The sequence below is a fragment of the Mus caroli genome, chromosome 13, assembly GCF_900094665.2.
Source record: "Mus caroli chromosome 13, CAROLI_EIJ_v1.1, whole genome shotgun sequence".
Lineage (NCBI taxonomy): Eukaryota > Metazoa > Chordata > Mammalia > Rodentia > Muridae > Mus > Mus caroli.
The window spans coordinates 62,702,205-62,713,959 of record NC_034582.1 but is presented as its reverse complement, the minus strand read 5'-3'; the positions used below and the strand labels follow the sequence as shown (position 1 = coordinate 62,713,959).

The 11,755-nt window shown below is 43.0% G+C and overlaps 1 pseudogene; it reads right to left on the bottom strand.

The window, feature by feature from the left end:
• The window catches only part of LOC110308534, a 21,797-nt pseudogene extending 19,301 nt beyond the window's left edge, over positions 1-2,496 (bottom strand).
• Positions 2,497-11,755: the final 9,259 nt, after the last annotated feature.

Here is an 11,755-nt window from a genome sequence, read left to right as displayed (position 1 = left end):
CTTCCTAGTTCATGTTCAACTCCATTCTCTAAAACCTGTGCCGAGTCTTACACTGCGCGGGAAGCACAAACGTTCAGCTTGTATGCAAAAAGGTACAAAAACAACTAGAATATAAAAGTTTTGGTAATATAAGGCCATCTGTTCAAGTCCACCTTGGAAACCTGTAACAGATATTTAAATACTACATGAAAAGGCATCTTTAATATACTTTTTAAAAACATTTGAAGTAATTAGCTAAGAGTAAGTGTGAGTGTGTGTGTGTGTGTGTGTAAAAAAATTTCATTTCCCTTTGAGGGCACTTTGTCCTTTGAAGGAGGCAGGGTGGCAGGAAGGCAGGGAGGCCACGTGGTTAGTGCTTCAGCCAGGGGTAGGCTTCGATGGAGGCCTTGCTTCGGTCCCCATAGTCTTACAGGAGCTCCTCCCCAGCTGCGATGTCTGGGGAGGTGATGAGGACGAGGTGAGGCACGCCGTCGATGTCGATGTCGTGCAGTTTGGTCTGGCAGTTCCCACACTTACCGTGATTGATGAGTCTCCCCAGGCGGTTCGTTTCTTGAGTGGCATCCAACGCAGTAGGTTTTGCTCAGATACTGAAAATAGTACATGTAGCAGCCAGTGGAGGGGTCCTGTGCGTACAGAGCCTCCCGCTTCTTGGCATCGGTGATTTCAATGAGGTCCCCATGGTATTCTACCACAAAGTCTCCCCGGGAGAACTGCTTGGTAGCGATCACACCCCTGCCTTTGCCATCAATTAGATCGATCTTCATGCCTTCTTCCTTCCCGCTCTCAATCAGCTCGTCTACTTTCTTCCTTTCTTCAGACTGCAGCTCAGCCTTGTTCTTGCGGGAGCTCCTCTGCACAGGGTAGAAATCCGTGAGCTTTCGATTCTGCTGGCTTTTCCCTTGAGACTTTTTCCGAGGGGCCTGCTTGCCCTTGAGGGACTTTTTCAGGGCTTGCTTAGCGACCGCTACGTTGGTAGAATCACATGATGGGGGTGGAGTTTTTGGAGGTTCTGCTGCTTCGGATTTTTGGTTTGGAAAAGGCGCCAGGGGACCTCTCCTGGTGTCTTTGCTCTTCTGTTCATCTGACTTCACAGCGCTTCGTATAACGTTCCCGGCGTTCCTTTTCTCTTCTCGCGTCCTGTAGATTCCAGCTAATGGTTTCCCCGGGCGTTTGACCTCGTGATGGGCAACCGAGTTCTCTTCCTGAAGTGGAGAGCGCATTGCAGAGCACTTGTTCGGACTCATGTAGGCATAGATCTTTGACTGCCCAGCAAACTCGTTCTCCTGCAGCCCGGCTAGGCCCATGGCGGCGCGGCCGGCGCCCTCGCCCTTGCCGCGGCCCGGCCACCAGCGCTGCCGCCGCCGCTGCTGCTGCTGCAGCTGACGCCACCAGCGCCGCCGCGGCGCTCCGGGAAAGAGCCGGCGGCCGGCGCGCGCCGCAGCCGGGGCCAGAGCGAGGCCGGGGACCCTTCTTCCACTCTTAAAACAAATCTGTGCTCCCAGTTTTATGTCCGCTTGACAGGCAAACTAGAGCTGTCTGAAAGGACAGAACTTCAACTGAGTAAATGTTTGCATAAGATCCAGCTTTAATTGTTTTCTTAATTAGAGATTGATGGGAGGGCCCAGCCCATTATGAGTGTGGTCATTCCTGAGCTGGGAGTCCTGGATTGTGTAAGAAAGCAGACTGAGCAGTCCATAGGGAGCAAGCATCCCTCCATGGCCTCCCCTATGTGAGTTCTTGTCCTGGCTTCCTTTAATAATGGACTACAATGTGTTGGTGTAATCCAAACCCTTTCCTGCCCAACTCGCTTCAGTGGTAGTGTTTCTCAGAAGCAATAGGAGCCCTAACTGACTGACTAAGGCAACACTCATTCTGACTACAAACTCCATGAGTGTGTGGAACATGGTGAAATGTTTGCTAACAATTCAGATTTTGTACAATTCAAAAGGATCTGCAGTGAAGACTATTAAGTGAATTGTTTTGGAATATCAACACAAACATCTTACTTCTAATAGCACAGATGCTAAAAAGTCACCAGAAGCTGGTGGTGGTGGTGCACGCCTTTAATCCCAGCACTCGGGAGGCAGAGGCAGGCGGATTTCTGAGTTCGAGGCCAACCTGGTCTACAGAGTGAGTTCCAGGACGGCCAGGGCTATACACAGAATCCTTGTCTCGAAACACCCCCAGCCCCCCCCCAAAAAAAAAATCACCAGAGAAGAGTAGAGACCTCTCTTTGCTATAACCTCCCCACCAATGTGTTCAACCAATGTGCTTGAATCTTGCATGGATGGAGGAGTTTTCTTCCTTCTGTAACTATATATATTTCATGAAACTGTTGCTATGTTGTATAACTTGGTCCTTTGGGTGCCTAGAATCTGATTTGTGGGCTGTGGTACAATTTCTGTCCTTTTAACCAGTAGCGGTGTCACCCATGCTCTTGATATAACGTATTCCCTGGGTGTATAAGAAGCTCCATAAACTCACATTCCTCACCATGTTGGACTTTATGGAGATGATCTACATTGGATCTAATCTAAGCTAACTGGTCACTAGTGTTTGTCTCCCCAGGAAAAGCTAACAGAAATCATTGTCAGTTGTATTTGGCTTCAGAATGAATCTCTTCGTTTTCTTTAAACCTATACATTGTTTTTCATATGACTCCAACTGTGATGTCATAGAACTTGGCATTATTTTGAAATAATAATTGAAAGGATGCATTTGATTAGTATGTATGTGATGTCAATCATGAAACATTGTAGATGCAGTTCTTATATAATTATTGATAGGGATCCTAAAAGTGATCTCACAGTTGTGTTTATTAATTTATGGGAACACTTATATTAGGGCAATTAAAAACCTAAAAGTTATCAGTCATTACCTTATAAATGATCAAATATCTCTAATGTGCCCAAATTTTGTTTTTAGTCATGCTAGGTATAAAATGAAATTTAATAAGAAGTACAAGATGGGAGGGAAAGACCAATTTATATCTGTCATTTTATAGTTTTCTGTATATACTATTAAAGAAAGTACATCCTAAAACAAGTTTAAAATAACCTTAGTTTGTGTAAAAAACATAAATGTAAAGACCAAGTGTAATTATATTTTTAAAAAGCTGGTTTGGGAAATAGAGTGCTACAGGTAAAAGTATTATATTTATAGTACCCTTGCATAGCAGGACATCCCCAAACTCAAGAAACACCATTTCCCTTGGATGTATCATATACCCTATCAGAGTAAATTGCTTGCTGGCCACATAATAGGATAAGTATATACGGGAAGATAAGACTTGCTAGACATCTGCTGTTCGAGAAGCTCTCAGCTTCTCGACCATATCATGAAACCCTCCCCTATATGTGTGTGCATGTGTGTGTATATACATATGTATATGTGTAATTCTCTGTGTGTGTGCGCGCGTGTGTGTGTGCATGGAAGATGAATTATTCTCTCATGTCTCTCATGACCATGAGATGGATCCACTTCTCCAGTGGAGGAGTCTGTACCCATATCCTAAATTTCTCAAGCCTCAGACTTCAGTGTCTGAGGCTTGAGTAACTGACTTCAGTGTCTCCCTTTGTAACATATTAGGATGCTGTGACAAGGGGAACCCTATATCTATATCTAACTAAGCCACCAGCCTAGTGCTATTGGATTTATATCATAGTTCAAATGGCTGTGGCAAGAATCTGGTAGGAAGTAATTTGAGGTAAAGGAATATGGAGATTTGAATAAAGCATATTACACATGCATTAAATTCTACCCAGATGAATATCATTTAAAAACTTCTATTTGGAAATACTCAAATTGTCCTGTTTTAGCAGTAAATTACAGAATGTGACTCAGGCTGTCATGAAGATCACAGAATGACATATCTTCCTGAGAAGCTGTCATGATTGAATGAGTGAGAAGACTCCCGGAAGGGCTAAGGCTCTCAGGACCCTGCATCACTGTACCATAAGAGAAGAAGAAGCCCTTAAATCATTGTTATAAGTGGTAGGTTCTTTTTCTTTTTTTTTTCTTTTTTTTTTTTTTCCAAATCCTGGCTAGCTCCCAAATGAATGAGACTAAGGCTTTAAGATTTATATAATCAAGCTTTTGAGGCACAATAGCTGAGCAGTTAGTCTATTCTAATCTAAGCCAATCTGGCTACCTGAGAACCACAATTCCCAAGATACTTGCATTTCTTCTTTTCTTCTGACTTTTTCTGCCCCGGGGTCTTTTTCTGGTTTTTCCAGGACCCTCATGTGGTCAATCCCTCCCCTCCCACTGATTCTCCCCCCCCCCCAACCCCATGACTGGGAGCAAGTCCCTCCCTATTCTTTCCTCTGCTCATTCATTGGCTAATTAGCTAGCTTAATTGACAGAATAGCTGGGGAGCAATGTTTACATAACACTGAGACAGGAGATTCCTAGAATATTGATTGCAGCCAGATATGGGATCTCAGAAATCAGTGTTTGAATAACACAAAGATAATCTTTACACAGGGTGTAATAACATTATTCCTGCAGACAGGGATGATGCCAGGAGATGAGCTACAGTCAGACTTGCCTTGAATCTTTCACTTGGCTTTGCCATGAGTACAACAGGAAAGATGATCAGTTAGTCCTCCTTTTCCTCCTTTCTACATACCTGGTTATCACAGCTGCTTTGGTTCCTTGTTATCCATTATTATTAAAGGAGTATACCAGCCAAATAGATGAATGTGGTGGGTAACCTTTAAAAAGATAGCACATTACATATTTTCAAGAATGGATTTTAATAAAAAAGGGAATTTATTTACATAGGAATGTCATGTAAACATTAGGTAGAACACAGAGTGTAGCCACTAGTGGCCAAGGGTTACTGGGTTCCAGAAGGGAAAGATGAGGTTTGGGGTGGGAAAGGTCATGAGAGAAATATTGAGTGAAGTCAAGTTCTCTGATCAAGGCCAATGTTTACTTAAGAGTCCAAGCTTGTGTGTGTGTGGGGAGGGGACCCCATCCCCCACCACACCAGGATCTCATTGCTTTGTCAGGATAGTGTCAGGAGAACAGGTTGCGCCTCTCAGTAGTTAGTGGCTTCTTCAAGGAAAGCTGCAGACTTGGCAGGACAAGAGATTTGACCTAGGTCAGAGAACTCCACCCTAGGTGGGCTAGCAACTATGGCATGCCAGGTCTGAGCAGCCTGGGGGATGGGCACAACAGAGAAATGAATAACACATTGAAAAGAAAGGGTCACACACACCCTTAAGCTTTAAAGTCCATCCTCTTCAGTAACACTGAAAGGCTTCTGCGTGGAAACGTTCCATCTTAAAAAAAAATGGCTAAGAAGTGGCCAGCAAGACAGTTTGCTATGTGTATGTGATGTTCTTTCTGCTTGGGGTCTCTGTAGACTTAGTTATCAGTTTTGTCAGTAACACAGAGGCAGATATAATTCAAATGGAAATGACCTCTATGAATATACATTTGTTCTAGAAGAGAATGAGTCTTTCAGAGCTATAATCTGTGGGGGAAGCTTCTCAAGGGACCAGGGCATAAATGACTAGTATAGCAGAGACTCACGCTCTTAGGAGTAAATAGGATATAGCAGAGACTCATTGTCAGGACTAAATAGTTTAGCAGTGAAAGACCCCTGTTTTGGGTAGACCCTCCCTCAAGTCCCGGGATGAGCCGACACCCCAACAACTAGAGAGAAACCGTTCTTGATGCAATATCACATGAGGTTTATTCGGGAATCAGCATGCTGAGGCTGAGCTCATAACCTGCACAGGGACAGAGGAGATCAAACCCCAGCAGTTGCAGTCGAGGGTTTTTAAAGAATAAACTGCAAAGAGAGGGGAGGATAAGACCACAAAGAATGGGAAAGCTGTCTACAAAGTGAATTCCAGGACAGCCAGGGCTATACAGAGAAACCCTGTCTCAAAAAAAAAAAAAAAAAAAAAAAAAAAAAAAAAAAAAGAATGGGGAAGCTGAGTAAACATTGTAAGACTGGGGATGGTAAATTACAGCTCATCTCTCATGGAAAGGTTACAGGCTATCTTTGGCAAACATTCTTGGTCCCTTACACTATGGGACAGGTGCCTGTGTGGGTCAACCAGTGGTCATCGTTCTCTCAGGCTGAAGCCAAAGAACAAAGAACTCCATGCTGGGCTTCATTTCTAGGGGTCTAAGAAACACATTGAGTTTGGGTCTTACAGAAGAGACACCTACTTTTAGGAATAAATAGTATAGGACACACATAGCCTGTCAGTAGTACATAGTATAACAGACTCACACTCTCAAATGGCATTGCTCATTTCCCTGTCTTTTAAAACATTAAGCCCTATTATATAAAGTATTGAAAAAGATTTAAAATCACATTACAATTACACAAACAAAACCTGAAGATTGCAGAGCACATGACATTCTGCACAGTTAGGATGGACATTCAGAATAGAATGTAATGCGTTCACATTGGATTAAGAGGTTCTCCACTGAATATCTTTTATGCATTTATATACCATGAAAACCAAAATCCACCATGGATGTAGAGATTTATAATCAGTTATCTTATGTCCTCTTTGACAACCAATGTTCATTACCTTCTTTAAATCTTTCCACGTGCCCTAACCTAATAGTTAACCTTTATTATTCTCTTTTCTAAATGACATACTTATTCTAAATACATTTTAAATGGGGACAGATTTTAGTGATCCCTAGCTAGGTCCCAAATGAATCCAATAGATAATTTAATGTTTATTTGATAAACTTTATAACACAATAACTGGGCAGTTAATCTGTTCAAATCCTCTAAGGTAATCTGGCTACCTCCTTGCCCAAAAATATAGATGAGATACTTGCATTTTAGTTTTGATGTTGCTTTCTGGGATTCAGGTGTTTTTCCATGATGTCTCTCCTGGACTGCTTCCTCATGGCCTGTCCTCTCCTCTTCCCTTGTCTAACAGAAGTCCCGCCCTATTTTCTCTTTTGCCTAGCCATTGGCTGATCAGCTTTTATTAACAAGTCAGATAATAAGTGGGGAGTAATGTTTACACAAACTTGAGAGGGGAGATACTTAAAATAAGCACTACAATGTCATGTCTGGATTACAACCATATATGGGGGCTGAGAAATCAGGATTTGAATAATACAAGGATAATCTTTACACAGTGCACAATAACATTATGCCTGCAATATACTGTACCCACATGAAAATTTCTTCACATATATACATATAGTACTGTCTAGATTAAACACCTAGAAGAAGAACATGCAGTGTTTACCTTTATACAACAAAGTAATCTCAATATCATACATACTATGTCAGTCCATTTTTCAGTAAAATTTCTGATTACAGTTTCTTAGATCCAAAGAGCATCTCTCTCTCTCTCTCTCTCTCTGTGTGTGTATGTGTGTGTAATAAACATTTATATTTACCAAATTATTTTCCATTAATATTTTCATGGATATCTATGTTGATTCTGGTTGTTTACTGTTGTGAATAAAGAGCAATAAATATAGGGCACAAATACAACTACATAGAGTAAATTATCAGGTTCTCTGAGTATAACCACAGGACTGAATTAGTAGCAAGAGTGCAGAGACTGGTTCCAATCGGTTGAGGTCATTATGGGAATTGATCTGTAAGGTTCCAGTGTTTATTTCAGCACCAATAGTCTATGCTTCTGTAGTCTTAGAGGCTAATTTGGGTCTGTCTTCCACAGTGGAGTATACTCCACTGCAGCTGACATTTTGGTACCTGTCTTCACAGGATCTAAGGAATGGCCAAGGCTTTGATTCCATGTGATCCCCTGGTTGTTTTGTGAGCAGCCCCATGTACACTGATTACTGAGGGCTCTCAGAAGGAAATCCTAGTTGCAGGCTACTCAACTATTGCGGTGAGGGTGGATACCACTTTAAAATGTTTGTGCTCTGTACATTCTTGTTTCTACAGTAAAACTCAAAGCCTTGTGCACTTATGTCTCACCTGCATACAACAAGTTGGAGAAATGACTGGATGTGTGACATGCTTTTATTACAGACACCTTTCTACCAACAGATCAACAGTAGTAGTCTCTGTTGGACATAGGAAGCCTGTTAGCTGGTTTTAATCAATGCCTCCTTGGGCTGCTTGTTGATCTCCTTTCCAATGTCTGAGAGTCCGGGGCATTACCTCAGGACAAGAGATTTAGAGGAACCTTAGATACACACGTGCTTGGGTGTGGCGTGGGGATGTCAAATTTTAACTTCAGAGTCAACCTCCTCGGCCTGCTCAAACAGCATGTGTTCCTGTATGTGTAATATTAGCAATGCCCTGGAGGAATTGTTTCTATTTATTCGAAAAGTAGAAACACAAACAACAGTATACAAGGTTGTTGGGGCAGAAACCAAGCCAGCTTTGTATCCCAAGTCCATTTGTCAAAAGCCACTGAGGAGCTAGGAACATAGTCAGGAACGCCAAGGCTGGTATCAAACATCATTTTATAAAGTTAGTTTTCCTTCCCACGTTGGTTAGTGTATTGCTTTGTTATTTTAAAGAACTACTAAGTCAAAGGTTTTTTTTTTTTTTTTCAAGATAGTAATATTAAAATTACAACTAGAAATGACTTGTAAGCCATATGTTTCTGTCAAAGGCTCTCGACTCATATCCGTACATCTCCGATGTGGTTCTGGGGTCGGAAACCAATCTCATTACCCATAGCTTTTCTGCAGATAAGGATTCCTCCTTGCACCTTCCACTGTGTGTTACCATCCACTTAACTCTCCAAACATTAGAAGTCCCTACCCTGGGTTCCGGGATTTCCTTCGCACAGACTTCTGGGAGATGTAGTCCGCACCTCTGTGACCACTTGGGAGCCTTCCAGGAAATCCCCTTCTGACTTCAGGTCTGTACACCTGAGTCTTCCTCAAAGTTGGGCGGAAATCGTATGCGACTATCTATTCCAGTTGTCTCTGACAAGAAGGTTGGTCCAGGGAGCAGCGTTGCCTGGGGCTCCGTGCCGGGTCTGTGTCAAGGGAGTTGGTTCAGGAAGCAGCATAGACTGGGGTTGGGTGCCGGGAGCAGGGCTCTGTCTTGGAGGGAGCGCTTCTGGGCTGGCTGGGAGGGCGGAAGCAGCTGAGGGGACTTGCTGTACTGAACTGGCTGGGATCGCTGAGGCTGCAGTTTTGGAGTGAGGGGACTGGCGGTTTGGGATTGTGTCCTGAGTGAAGGTTTCCTTTAGGACACCGCGAGCAGCCCGAGTCTGCCTTGGTTCTCTGGTACACTGGAGCAGCTTGGTAGTGGGGGAATAGATTGCAAACTAATGGTGATGAGCTGACTGCCTGCTCCTGAGACAGTGCCAGAGCTCACAGACCTGCATTGCTGGAAGCGCTCGTCCCTGGCTGCCCCACTCTCACCTGGATGCTGCCAGAGTCCTTTGTGTCTTTAGAGTAAAAGGGTTTCTGGTCCCTGTGTACCTTGTAGCCAGCCTGTAGCAATGGCCTTGAGGTATGACTGTGTTCATTTTTCTCTGCCAGTAAAGAGTTAAGAGAGGAAAAAATCCAAGTTAAGATAGGTGTCGTTTTGGGGAATTCTGGGACACAGCCAACAGATCTGTCTGAATGCACGGAAAATCTTGGACTAGGGTTGAAGAAACACATGCAGTGGACACACAAGCAGGAATGTCTACAAGGCAGAGTGGGATCGAAAGGAGCTCACACCGTGTTTCACCTTGAGGGCTATGTTTTCTAAACTTTTGACAGGACCTCCATCCCTACTTTACAGTTGAGAATTTTTTAAAAAGAGAGAATGTCCGCTTGGCACGCAATGGTTCCATTCAACATGACATTATCAGGGCTTGGACTTGTTGAGGAAGTTTATGGACATTGTGTATATTTCTGCCATTGTTTCTGTTATCTTGTAGCTTTGCTTCCCATGGTAATATGAGGTATAAAAGGGCGGTGAAAAATAAACTCAAGGCTGCTGGCTGCTGTGGTATTGACCAGCAGTCCTCCCAAGTCTATTTCTTGGCTCTGTATCTTTTTTCGGCCTCTCCTGTCTTTAATCCTCACTCCACACTCAGAGACTCTTTGATTCTTGGCACAACCTAGGAGTTGCTGCTTTGTGATCTGTGTTGTATGTATTTTAAGCACTGTGTAGTATAGACAGTCTGGTAGGGAATGGGGAGTCTGTATTGTTTGGAACCTGATCAGGAATCCAGGCCTCTCTTTGCCTCTCTCTCATGTTTACTTCCCATCAAGGTCCTGCTAATCTTTAGATCTGACCGACTCTCTGAAAATATATCTCTGATTGTCACTGACAGGAGATGCAAGAGTTCTTAAAACATCTGCGCTGTCCTTTCTGTGGCTCTAGACTTCCTCTAGGATGGGCTTCCACTGAGTGGAATGTAACCATCGAGCTCCCAGTTATTGGAAGAATATGTAGTAATTGTTAATGGGTGGAAGTGTCCCTGCCTCAGGACAGACATTATTTGCATTTCTTCCCCATAGAAAGTGAATTTTGCAAGTCTCTGATTCCCCTGCCATGTTTGCTGTTAATTGTATTGGCTATAATCCCCACAAAACAGTATCCTGTTTACAGGTCCTGGGACCTCCACCTCCAGGATCTCACAGGAGATTGTACTCAAGACAGCAGACACTTGCCCATGCAGAATGGAGGAAGCCAGTGCTGGCCAACATAGGGAGTGTGCCCCACAGTTAATTCTCCATTGTGAGCATGCTCTGATTCTCTCACAGAGAGTTGTTTTGGTCTTTGCTCTGCTCTGGGCTCCTGCCATTCTCCACATTTCTGGTTTTCCTGTGGACTTGGTGATGCAAACATTAAAAAAAGTGTAATCTGCTTTTTCATACTTGTAAAGACAGGATCTTTCTCTACTAGCTGTTTAGAAGGTGTCAAGACCTTTCAATTTATTTTTCCCTTGAGAAACTCTTATTCAACAAAGTGCTTCATTATGCAAGTTAATTTTGGAGATGTTCTCGCCTCTTTATCGCTGCTGAACTCTACTCATTAGACAAAAAAATATTTTCTGCGCAGTCATTCTTTAAAGAAGATATAATTTAGTTGTCCTATACACTCTGTGACAATAGCTATTCCCTCTTCCCAAGGGTGGAAACACCTTGCACTTCAGACAGAAGACTCAGGGGATTTCAGCTGGATCTGACATGAAGATCTGAAGAGGTATGAGTTGTCCATACAGATTGAAGGTGCGTTGCCAGGTTCCAAGGGAGAGAAGCAATCAATAGCCCTGCTTAGCTCTTATATCAGTGGGCCACAGCAATGTCCTGTATGTCATTACAGCCGTAAAGATGCCACAGTGCCACTCAATATCTTGACATATGCAGAAGCTGTCCAATGGGACTTAAAGCCTCATCAATTGAAGTTACATCATGCTTAGAAGCTGCTGAAGGTGACCTTTTAGGTTTAAACCTTAGAGGGGAACATACTAATGACATTTTACTAAAGCATCCTAAGCACTCACTGCATTCTGGTTGCTTTTCCTTAGACCTACACATCAGTGTGCAGCTCTTACTGTTCAAAGTGCTTCTGGCTGCATCAGAGAGAGCTTTGCAGAAAACTGAAACTTACCAAAGCGCAGAAGACTATGTATGATCTTGTGATCAGACCCAATAGGTATGTCTGCAATTTCTGCACATAATAGCCAGGGAATATTTCTGGAGCAGGAGCAGTTTGAGTATGAGGACCAGAGGTCCATGTCAAAACCAGATGTTTGCTGTGAGTTTATTAATGGTTTTAATTAATTACAGGTGTGATATTATTCATTGGTCTTTATTTCAGGAA